This window comes from Pseudophryne corroboree, chromosome 1, assembly GCF_028390025.1.
Source record: "Pseudophryne corroboree isolate aPseCor3 chromosome 1, aPseCor3.hap2, whole genome shotgun sequence".
Lineage (NCBI taxonomy): Eukaryota > Metazoa > Chordata > Amphibia > Anura > Myobatrachidae > Pseudophryne > Pseudophryne corroboree.
In genome coordinates this window covers 515551642-515564569 of record NC_086444.1, presented here as the reverse complement: position 1 = coordinate 515564569, position 12928 = coordinate 515551642, and the positions used below count along the sequence as shown (strand labels likewise).

At 49.6% G+C, this 12928-nt stretch overlaps 1 protein-coding gene across 1 annotated transcript in view; it reads left to right on the top strand.

Moving 5' to 3' along the window:
* Positions 1-12928, top strand: part of LOC134896596 (zinc-regulated GTPase metalloprotein activator 1-like) — a 227316-nt gene that overhangs the window by 28154 nt on the left and 186234 nt on the right. The window lies entirely within an intron of this gene.

Genomic DNA, 12928 nt, shown 5'->3' with positions numbered 1-12928 from the left:
GAGAAGCTCCCCAGGCTCTCCCCTGCAATAGAAGAGGGTAAAAAGAGAGGGGGCGCATATCAATTTGGTGCAAAAACAATATATACAGCAGCTACTGGGTTAACACTAAGTTACTGTGTGATTCCTGGGTCATATAGCGCTGGGGTGTGTGCTGGCATACTCTCTCTCTGTCTCTCCAAAGGGCCTTGTGGGGGAACTGTCTTCACATAGAGCATCCCCTGTGTGTGTGGTGTGTCGGTGCGTGTGTGTCGACATGTCTGAGGTAAAAGGCTCCCCTAAGGAGGAGATAGGGCAAAAATGTGTGTGAGAGGGTGTCTCCGTCGACAACGCCGACACCTGTTTGGATATGTGTAAGGGCTGAGGTGAATTTATTGCACAAAAGATTAGAGAACAGACAGGAAATCTACCCATGTCTGTCCCTATGTCACAGAGACCTTCAGAGTCTCACAATGCTCACTATCCAAAATAATAAACACTGATATCGACACGGAGTTTGACTCCAGTGTCGACTACGATAATGCAAAGTTACAGCCAAAATGGTTGAAAGGTATTCAATATATGATTATTGTAATAAAAGATGATTTGCATATCACTGATGACTCATCTGTCCCTGACACAAGGGTACACATGTTTAAGGGGAAGAAAGCTGAGGTAAATTTCCCTCCTCTCATGAGGAAAAAGAGCGGGAAACTCTAGACAAGAGACTGCAGCTTCCCACAAAAAATTCTCAAGCAGTATCCTTTCCCCACTAGGGCCAGGATGTGATGGGAATCTTCCCCTAGGGTGTCCCGTTTGCCCAAAAGGTAGCACTAGCTATTCTCAGGGATCCTGCAGATAGCGTGCACATTCTAGTATACTACTCAGACCGGCGATTGTGTCGGCATGGGTTTATAGAGCTGTGGCAGCGTGGACAGGTACCTTATCAGCAGAGATTGAGACCCTAGTATGTATATATATGTATATATGTATGATATATATATATATATAATTAAACATGCCCAAAGAGACATGAGTATACTGGGTCCTAGAGTCAAAGCTATGTCGATTTCTGCTTGACGTGTCCTGTAGAATATGCAATGGACAGATGATGCCGACTTAAGAGGCATTTGGAAGGCTGAGGATTGTGTGGAGAAGGGTTCTCGGACCTGGTCTCCACAGCTATCGCTGGTAATTCTGATATTTCTCTGACGTCCTAGTGGATGCTGGGAACTCCGTAAGAACCATGGGGAATAGACGGGCTCCGCAGGAGACTGGGCACTCTATAAGAAAGATTTGGTACTATCTGGTGTGCACTGGCTCCTCCCTCTATGCCCCTCCTCCAGACCTCAGTTAGATTTCTGTGCCCGGCCCGAGCTGGTTGCACACTAGGAGCTCTCCTGAGCTTCTAGAAAGAAAGTTTAAATTAGGTTTTTTATTTTACAGTGAGACCTGCTGGCAACAGGCTCACTGCATCGAGGGACTAAGGGGAGAAGAAGCGAACCTACCTGCTTGCAGCTAGCTTGGGCTTCTTAGGCTACTGGACACCATTAGCTCCAGAGGGATCGACCGCAGGACCCGTCCTTGGTGTTCGTTCCCGGAGCCGCGCCGCCGTCCCCCTTACAGAGCCAGAAGCATGAAGATGGTCCGGAAAATCGGCGGCAGAAGACTTCAGTCTTCACCAAGGTAGCGCACAGCACTGCAGCTGTGCGCCATTGCTCCTCATACACACTTCACACTCCGGTCACTGAGGGTGCAGGGCGCTGGGGGGGGGCGCCCTGAGAAGCAATAATATCACCTTGGCTGGCAAAATAACCACAATATATAGCCCCAGAGGCTATATATGTGGTAATTACCCCTGCCAGAATACAGAAAAATGCGGGAGAAAAGTCCGCCGAAAAAGGGCGGAGCCATCTCCCTCAGCACACCGGCGCCATTTTCTCTTCACAGTGTAGCTGGAAGACAGCTCCCCAGGCTCTCCCCTGTAGTTTTCAGGCTCAAAGGGTTAAAAAGAGAGGGGGGGCACTAAATTTAGGCGCAATATTGTTTATACAAGCAGCTATTGGGGAAAATTCACTCAGTGATAGTGTTTATCCCTACATTGTATAGCGCTCCGGTGTGTGCTGGCATACTCTCTCTCTGTCTCCCCAAAGGGCTGTGTGGGGTCCTGTCCTCAGTCAGAGCATTCCCTGTGTGTGTGCGGTGTGTCGGTACGGCTGTGTCGACATGTTTGATGAGGAGGCTTATGTGGAGGCGGAGCAGATGCCGATAAATGAGATGTCGTCCCCTGTGGGCCGACACCAGAGTGGATGAATAGGTGGAAGGTATTAACCGACAGTGTCAACTCCTTACATAAAAGGCTGGATGACGTAACAGCTATGGGACAGCCGGCTTCTCAGCCCGCGCCTGCCCAGGCGTCTCAAAGGCCATCAACGCTCCCTCAGATGGCAGACACAGATGTCGACACGGAGTCTGACTCCAGTGTCGACGAGGTTGAGACATATACACAATCCACTAGGAACATCCGTTACATGATCCCGGCAATAAAAAATGTGTTACACATTTCTGACATTAACCCAAGTACCACTAAAAACAAAAAAGGGTTTTATGTGTGGGGAGAAAAAGCAGGCAGTGTTTTGTTCCCCCATCAAATGAGTGAATGAAGTGTGAAAAAGCGTGGGTTCCCCCGATAAGAAACTGGTAATTTCTAACAAGTTACTGATGGCGTACCCTTTCCCGCCAGAGGATAAGTTACACTGGGAGATATCCCCTAGGGTGGATAAGGCGCTCACACGTTTGTCAAAAAAGGTGGCACTGCCGTCTTAGGATACGGCCACTTTGAAGGTACCTGCTGATAAATAGCAGGAGGCTATCCTGAAGTCTGTATTTACACACTCAGGTACTAGACTGAGACCTGCAGACTGCTGCAGCGTGGTCTGTACCCCTTTCAAACAGGGATACTATTATGCGAACATAAGACGTTGTCTTATATATGAGGGATGCACAGAGGGATATTTTGCCGGCTGGCATCCAGAATTATTGCAATGTCCATTCTGTCAGGAGGGTATTAGAGACCCGACACTGGACAGGTGATGCTGACTTTAAAAGGCACATAGAGCCTTATAAGGGTGAGGAATTGTTTGGGGATGGTCTCTGGGACCTCGTATCCACAGCAACAGCTGGGATAAAAATTTTTTACCTCAGGTTTCCTCACAGCCTAAAAAAAGCACTGTATTATCAGGTACAGTCCTTTCGGCTTCAGAAAAGCAGGCGGGTCAAAGGCGCTTCCTTTCTGCACAGAGACGAGGGAAGAGGGAAAAAGCTGCACCAGCAGCCAGTTCCCAGAATCAAAATTCTTCCCCTGCTTCCTCTGAGTCCACCGCATGACGCGGGGGCTCCACAGGCGTAGCCAGGTACGGTGGGGGGCCGCCTCAAAAATTTCAGCGATCAGTGGGCTCGCTCACAGGTGGATCCCTGGATCCTTCAAGTAGTATCTCAGGGGTACAAGCTGGAAGTCGAGGCGTCTCCCCCCCGCCGTTTCCTCAAATCTGCCTTGCCGACAACTCCCTCAGGCAGGGAGGCTGTACTAGAGGCAATTCACAAGCTGTATTCCCAGCAGGTGATAGTCAAGGTGCCCCTACTTCAACAAGGACGGGGTTACTATTCCACACTGTTTGTGGTACCGAAACCAGACGGTTCGGTGAGACCCATTTTAAATTTGAAATCCTTGAACACTTACATAACAAAATTCAAGTTCAAGATGGAATCGCTCAGGGCGGTTATTGCAAGCCTGGACGAGGGGGATTACATGGTATCCCTGGACATCAAGGATGCTTACCTGCATGTCCCCATTTACCTTCCTCACCAGGAGTACCTCAGATTTGTGGTACAGGATTGCCATTACCAATTCCAGACACTACCGTTTGGACTGTCCACGGCACCGAGGGTGTTTACCAAAGTAATGGCAGAAATGATGATACTCCTTCGAAAAAAGGGAGTTTTAATTATCCCGTACTTGGACGATCTCCTTATAAAGGCGAGGTCCAGGGAGCAGTTACTGGTCGGAGTAGCACTATCTCGGGAAGTGCTACAACAGCATGGCTGGATTCTAAACATTCCAAAGTCACAACTGGTTCCTTCCACTCGCTTACTGTTCCTGGGGATGATTTTGGACACAGAACTGAAAAAAGTGTTTCTCCCGCAGGAGAAAGCCAAGGAGCTGTCATCTCTAGTCAGAGACCTCCTAAAACCAAAACGGGTATCGGTGCATCACTGCACACGAGTCCTGGGAAAAATGGTGGCTTCATACGAAGCAATTCCATTCGGCAGGTTCCATGCAAGGACCTTCCAGTGGGACCTCTTGGACAAGTGGTCGGGATCTCATCTTCAGATGCATCAACTGATAACCCTGTCTCCAAGGACCAGGGTGTCTCTACTGTGGTGGCTGCAGAGTGCTCATCTTCTAGAGGGCCGCAGTTTCGGCATACAGGACTGGGTCCTGGTGACCACGGATGCCAGCCTTCGAGGCTGGGGAGCAGTCACACAGGGAAGAAACTTCCAAGGATTATGGTCAAGTCAGGAGACTTCCCTGCACATAAATATTCTGGAACTGAGGGCCATTTACAATGCCCTAAGTCAGGCAAAACCCCTGCTTCGAAACCAGCCGGTACTGATCCAGTCAGACAACATCACGGCAGTCGCCCATGTGAACCGACAGGGCGGCACAAGAAGCAGGATGGCGATGGCAGAAGCCACAAGGATTCTCCGATGGGCGGAAAATCACGTCTTAGCACTGTCAGCAGTGTTCATTCCGGGAGTGGACAACTGGGAAGCAGACTTCCTCAGCAGATACGACCTACACCCGGGAGAGTGGGGACTTCATCCAGAAGTCTTCCTACTGTTGGTAAACCGTTGGGAAAGGCCACAGGTGGACATGATGGCGTCCCGCCTCAACAAAAGAGATATTGCGCCAGGTCAAGGGACCTTCAGGCGATAGCTGTGGACGCTCTAGTGACACCGTGGGTGTACCAATCGGTTTATGTGCTCCCTCCTCTGCCTCTCATACCAAAGGTACTGAGAATAATAAGAAAACGAGGAGGAAGAACGATACTCGTGGTTCCGGATGGGCCAAGAAGAGCTTGGTACCCAGAACTTACAGAAATAATATCAGAGGACCCATGGCCTCTACCGATCAGACAGGATCTACTACAGCGGGGGCCCTGTCTGTTCCAAGACTTACCGCGGCTGCGTTGGACGGCATGGCGGTTGAATTCCGGATCCTAAAGCATAAGGGCATTCCGGAGGAAGTCATTCCTACGCTGATAAAAGCCAGGAAAGTAGTAACCGCAAACCATTATCACCGTATTTGGCGAAAATTGGTTGCGTGGTGTGAGGCCAGGAAGGCCCCAACAGAGGAATTTCAGCTGAGTCGTTTTCTGCACTTCCTACAGTCGGGAGTGACTATGGGCCTAAAATTGGGTTCCATTAAAGTCCAGATTTCGGCTCTGTCGATTTTCTTCCAGAAAGAACTGGCTTCACTGCCTGAAGTTCAGACTTTTGTAAAGGGAGTGCTACATATTCAGCCCCCCTTTGTGCCTCCTGTGGCACCGTGGGATCTCAACGTGGTGTTGAGTTTCCTGAAATCACATTGGTTTGAGCCACTTAAAACTGTGGATCTGAAATATCTCACGTGGAAAGTGGTCATGTTATTGGCCTTGGCTTCGGCCAGGCATGTGTCAGAATTGGCGGCTTTGTCATGTAAAAGCCCTTATCTGATTTTCCATATGGATAGGGCAGAATTGAGGACTCGTCCCCAGTTTCTCCCTAAGGTGGTATCAGCTTTTCACTTGAACCAACCTATTGTAGTGCCTGCGGCTACTAGGGACTTGGAAGATTCCAAGTTACTGGACGTAGTCAGGGCCTTAAAAAAATTATATTTCCAGGACGGCTGGAGTCAGGAAAACTGACTCGCTTCTTCTCCTGTAGGCACCCAACAAAATAGGTGCTCCTGCTTCTAAGCAGACTATTGCTCGCTGAATTTGTAGCACAATTCAGCTGGAGCATTCTACGGCTGGATTGCCGCATCCTAAATCAGTGAAAGCCCATTCCACGAGGAAGGTGGGCTCATCTTGGGCAGCTGCCCGAGGGGTCTCGGCTTTACAACTTTGCCGAGCTACAACTTGGTCAGGGGCAAACACGTTTGCTAAATTCTACAAATTTGATACCCTGGCTGAGGAGGACCTTGAGTTCTCTCATTCGGTGCTGCAGAGTCATCCGCACTCTCCCGCCCGTTTGGGAGCTTTGGTATAATCCCCATGGTCCTTACGGAGTTCCCAGCATCCACTAGGACGTCAGAGAAAATAAGATTTTACTCACCGGTAAATCTATTTCTCGTAGTCCGTAGTGGATGCTGGGCGCCCATCCCAAGTGCGGATTGTCTGCAATACTTGTTTATAGTTATTGCCTAACTAAAGGGTTATTGTTGAGCCATCTGTTGAGAGGCTCAGTTATATTTCATACTGTTAACTGGGTATAGTATCACGAGTTATATGGTGTGATTGGTGTGGCTGGTATGAGTCTTACCCGGGATTCAAAATCCTTCCTTATTGTGTCAGCTCTTCCGGGCACAGTATCCTAACTGAGGTCTGGAGGAGGGGCATAGAGGGAGGAGCCAGTGCACACCAGATAGTACCAAATCTTTCTTATAGAGTGCCCAGTCTCCTGCGGAGCCCGTCTATTCCCCATGGTCCTTACGGAGTTCCCAGCATCCACTGCGGACTACGAGAAATAGATTTACCGGTGAGTAAAATCTTATTTTTGCCTTCTATTCCTGCACAGCCTACGAAAGCACGACATTATCAAATGCAGCCTTTCGAATAAAGAAACAAGAAAGTCCGAGGTGCGTCCTTTTTTGCCAGAGGCGGGGGCAGAGGAAAGAAGCTGCACAACACGGCTAGTTCCCAGGTACAGAAGTCCTCCCCGGCCTCTACAAAAATCCACCGCATGTCGCTGGGGCTCCACAGGCGGAGCTAGGCCCGGTGGGGGCACGCCTTCGTAAGTTCAGCCACAAGTGGGTTCACTCCCTGTTAGATCCCTGGGCAATAGATATTGTGTCTCAGGGATACAAGCTGGACTTTGAGAAGATGCCCCCTCACCGACGGCCCTGCCGGCTTCCCCCCACGAGAGGGAAATAGTGTTAACTGCAATTCATAAATTGTATCTTCAACAGGTGGTGGTCAAGGTTCCCCTCCTTCAACAAGGAGGGGGTTATTATTCGACCATGTTGTAGTCCCGAAACCAGACGGTTCGGTCGGACCCATATTGAATTTAAAATCCCTGAACATATACCTGAAAGGGTTCAAGTTCAAGTTGGAATCGCTAAGAGCGGTGATTGCAAGCCTGAAAGGGGGAGATTTTATGGTGACTCGGGACATAAAGGATGCATTCCTTCATGTCCGCATTTATCCACCTCATCAGGCGTACCTCAGAATTGCGGTACGGGATGGTCATTACCAATTTCAAACGTTGCCGTTTGGTCTCTCCACGGCCTTGAGAATATTCACCAAGGTAATGGCGGAAATGATGGTGCTCCTGCGGAAGCAAGGTGTCACTATTATCACGTACTTGGACGATCTCCTCATAAAAGCGAGATCAAGAGAGCAGTTGCTGAACAGCGTATCACTTTCTCTGGAAGTGAAACGGCAACACGGCTGGATTCTATATATTCCAAAGTCGCAGTTGGTTCTTACAGCTCATCTGCCTCTCCTAGGCATGATCCTAGACAGACCAGAAAAATATTTATCTCCCGATAGAGCTCAGGAGCTCGCGACACTGGTCAGGAATCTATTAAAACTAAAACAGGTGTCAGTGCATCACTGCACTCGAGTCCTGGGAAGGAGGGTGGCATCATACGAGGCCATTCCCTTCGGCAGGTTCCATAACTTCCAATGGGACTTACTGTACAAGTGGTCCGGATCACATCTTCGGATGCATCGGTTAATCACCCTATCCCCCTATCCCCCAGAGCAAGGGTGTCTCTCCTGTGGTGACTGCAGAGTGCTCACCTTCTCGAAGGTCGCAGATTCGGCATTCAGGACTGGGTCCTGGTGACCACGGATGCAAGCCTCCGAGGGTGGGGAGCAGTCACACAGGGAAGAAATTTCCAAGGGCTGTGGTCAAGGCAGGAGACTTGCCTTCACATCAATATCCTGGAACTAAGGGCCATATACAACGCCCTAAGTCAAGCGGAGACCCTGCTTCGCGACCAACCGGTTCTGATCCAGTCAGACAATATCACCGCAGTGGCTCATGTAAACCGCCAAGGCGGCACAAGGAGCAGGGTGGCGATGGTAGAAGCCACCAGAGTTCTTCGCTGGGCGGAGAATCACGTAAGCACACTGTCAGCAGTGTTCATTCCGGGAGTGGACAACTGGGAAGCAGACTTCCTCAGCAGGCACGACCTCCACCCGGGAGAGTGGGGACTTCACCAAGAAGTCTTCATGCAGATTGCAAATCAACGGAAACTGCCACAGGTGGACATGATGGCGTCCCGCCTCGACAAAAAGCTAAAATGGTATTGTGCCAGGTCAAGGGACCCTCAGGCGATAGCTGTGGACGCACTAGTAACACCGTGGGTGTTCCAGTCGGTCTATATGTTTCCTCCTCTTCCTCTCATACCAAAGGTGCTGAGAATTGTAAGGAAAAGAGGAGTGAGAACAATACTCATTGTTCCGGATTGGCCATGAAGGACTTGATACCCGGAACTGCAAGAAATGCTCACAGAGGACCCATGGCCTCTGCCTCTCAGACAGGACCTGTTGCAACAAGGGCCCTGTGTATTCCAAGACTTACCGCGGCTGCGTTTGACGGCATGGCGGTTGAACACCGGATCCTAGCGGAAAAAGGCATTCCGGATGCAGTTATTCCTACGCTGAAAGGCTAGGAAGGACGTGACGGCAAAGCATTATCACCGTATATGGCGAAAATATGTGCTTGGTGTGAGGCCAGGAAGACCCTACAGAAGAATTCCAGCTGGGTCGATTCCTGCACTTCCTACAGTCAGGAGTGACTATGGGCCTAAAATTAGGGTCCATACAGGTCCAGATTTCGGCCCTATCCATTTTCTTTCACAGAGAACTGGCTTCACTGCCTGAGGTTCAGACGTTTGCTAAGGGAGTGCTGCATATTCAGCACCCTTTTGTGCCACCAGTGGCACTTTGGGATCTTAACGTGGTGTTGGGTTTCCTGAAATCCCACTGGTTTGAGCCATTTAAGACTGTGGAGCTAAAGTATCTCACGTGGAAAGTGGTCATGCTGTTGGCCCTAGCCTCAGCTAGGCGTGTGTCAGAATTGGCGGCTTTGTCATGTAAAAGCCCCTATCTGGTTTTCCAGATGGACAGGGCAGAATTGCGGACTCGTCCGCAATTTCTGCAAAAGGTGGTGTCATCTTTTCATTTGAACCAACCTGTTGTGGTGCCTGCGGCTACTTGTGACTTGGAAGATTCCAAGTTGCTTGACGTAGTCCGGGCTTTGAAGAATTATGTAACCAGAACGGCTGGGGTCAGGAAGACTGACTCGCGGTTTATCCTGTATGCATCCAACAAAGTGGGTGCTCCTGCTTCAAAGCAAGCTATTGCTCGCTGGATCTGTAACACGATTCAGCAGGCTCATTCTGCGGCTGGATTGCCGCATCCAAAATCAGTGAAAGCCCATTCCACAAGGAAGGTGGGCTCTTCTTGGGCGGCTGCCCGAGGGGTCTCGGCATTACAGCTTTGCCGAGCTGCTACTTGGTCGGGTTCAAACAGATTTGCAAAATTCTACATGTTTGATACCCTGGCTGAGGAGGACCTTGTGTTTGCCCATTCGGTGCTGCAGAGTCATCCGCACTCTCCCGCCCGTTTGGGAGCTTTGGTATAATCCCCATGGTCCTTACGGAGTCCCCAGCATCCACTAGGACGTTAGAGAAAATAAGATTTTACTCACCGGTAAATCTATTTCTCGTAGTCCGTAGTGGATGCTGGGCGCCCGTCCCAAGTGCGGATTGTCTGCAATACTTGTATATAGTTATTGCTTAAATAAGGGTTATGTTATAGTTGCATCAGGGTTTATCTGATGCTCTGTTATTGTTCATACTGTTAACTGGGTAAGTTTATCACGAGTTATACGGTGTGATTGGTGTGGCTGGTATGAGTTTTACCCTGGATTCCAAAATCCTTTCCTTGTAATGTCAGCTCTTCCGGGCACAGTTTCCTTAACTGAGGTCTGGAGGAGGGGCATAGAGGGAGGAGCCAGTGCACACCAGATAGTACTAAATCTTTCTTTAGAGTGTCCAGTCTCCTGCGGAGCCCGTTATTCCCCATGGTCCTTACGGAGTCCCCAGCATCCACTACGGACTACGAGAAATAGATTTACCGGTAAGTAAAATCTTATTTTCTCTAACATCCTTGAGGATGCTGGGACTCCGTAAGGACCATGGGGAATAGACGGGCTCCGAAGGAGATAGGGCACCTTAAGAAAGCTTTGGACTCTGGGTGTGCACTGGCTCCTCCCTCTATGCCCCTCCTCCAGACCTCAGTTTTACACTGTGCCCAGAGCAAGATGGGTGCACTGCAGAGAGCTCTCCTGAGTTCTCTGCCTAAAAGCATTTTTGTTTGGATTTTTTCTCTACTTTTTCTACTTTTTCACAGGGAGCACTGCTGGCAACAGGCTCCCTGCATCGAGGGACTGAGGAGAGAGGAGCAGACCTTCTTGTCTAAGATAGGCTCTGCTTCCTCGGCTACTGGACACCATTAGCTCCAGAGGGGGTGAACGCAGGTTCTTACTGGGCGTCCACCCCCGGAGCCGCGCCGCCGTTTTCCTCACAGAGCTAGAAGAACAGAAGACAGAAGTCGTCAGGCGGCAGAAGCCTTCAGCTTCACGGAGGTAACGCACAGCACTGCAGCTGTACGTCATTGCTCTCATACACCTCACACACTCCGGTCACTGTAAGGGTGCAGGGCGCAGGGGGGGGCGCCCTGGGCAGCAATATAAACACCTCTTATGACAAAAGACAATATACATGTACAGGTGGGCACTGTACATGTATATAAAAGAGCCCCCGCCATATTTTTGTAAGTTTGAGCGGGACAGAAGCCCGCCGCCGAGGGGGCGGGGCTTCTCCCTCAGCACTCACCAGCGCCATTTTCTCTCCACAGCACCGCTGAGAGGAAGCTCCCCGGACTCTCCCCTGCTTACACACGGTGAAGGGGTGTTTAAAAGAGAGGGGGGGGGGGCACATAATTGGCGGATAACATATTATACAGCCCCGCTGGGGAAAAACATTTTGTGTTGGTCTCCAGGATCATTGCGCTGGGGTGTGTGCTGGCATACTCTCTCTCTGTCTCTCCAAAGGGCCTTGACAGGGATACTGTCTTCAGGAAAGGGATTCCCTGTGTGTGTGAAGTGTGTCGGTACGCGTGTGTCGACATGTTTGACGAGGAAGGCTCGCTTAATGTGGAGGGGGAGTGCTTGAATGTCATGTCGCCGTTGGCAACGCCGACACCGGAATGGGTGGATATGCTGAATGTCTTGAATGCAAATGTGAATCTCCTGCATAAAAGGTTAGACAAGGCAGAAGCTAGGGATCAGTCAGGTAGCCAGTCCATGCCTGTCCCTGTGGTGCCAGGCCCTTCGGGGTCTCAGAAGCGCACCATATCCCAGATCGATGACACAGATACCGACACAGATACTGACTCTAGTGTCGACTATGAAGATACAAAATTACAGCCGAAGGTGGCAAAAGGTATTCGGTACATGATTATTGCCATTTAAAGAGGTTTTGCATATTACTGAAGAACCCCCGGTCCCTGACACGAGGGTACACATGTATAAAGGGAAAAAGCCTGAAGTCACCTTTCCATCCTCATTTGAACTAAGTGAATTGTGCAAAAAGGCTTGGGAATCTTCGGATAGGAGACCACAAGTTCCCAAAAGGATTCTTATGGCGTATCCTTTTCCACAAACTGATAGGATACGCTGGGTATCTTCGCCTAAAGTAGACAAGGCGCTGACACACTTGTCCAAAAAGGTGGCACTGCCTTCTCAGGATACGGCTTCCCTCAAGGAACCTGCTGACCGCAGGCAGGAAATTACCTTGAAGCACATTTACACTCATTCAGGTACTATTGCTAGACCGGCTATGGCGTCGGCCTGGGTTTGTAGTGCGGTTGTGGCATGGGCAGATTCCTTATCTACGGAGATTGACACCTTAGATAGGGATGCTATTCAAATGACCATAGAGCATATCAGAGATGCTGCCTTGTATATGAGAGATGCTCAGAGAGACATTTGTTTATTAAGCTCCAGAATAAACTCTGTCTATTTCTACTAGGCGGCTCTTGTGGACCCGACAGTGGACAGGAGATGCCGATTCAAAGCGGAATATGGAGTCCTTGCCTTACAAAGGGGAGGAGTTGTTTGGAGACGGCCTCTCGGACCTTGTCTCTACGACTACGGCTGGTTAGTCGAATTTCTTACCTTCTGTCCCCCCGCAGCATACAAAAAAGGCACCTCATTATCAAATGCAGTCCTTTTCGTTCCAATAAAAACAAAAAGGTACGGGGATCGTCCTTTGTTGCCAGAGGGAAAGGTAGGGGAAAGAAGCTGCACACAGCTAGTTCCCAAGAGCAAAAGTCCTCCCCTGCCTCTGCAAAGTCTATCAGAATCCGTTTGGATTTCCCATTTTGAGAACATATTAGCAGGGACTGATGTTCACGGTATAATAGTAAGTTTAATAAAGCAGTGTACAACTGTAAACAATAAATATCAACCAGGAATAACTAGAGAACACAAAAAGAAAGGGAGAACTGAGGGGACATGGGATGCCAGGAGACTGAATACTTGAAAACGGTGTAGATTGTGGAAATACTAGAGACACTGTGGACTGTGAAGGCACTTTGCAATAGGATTGTTCAGT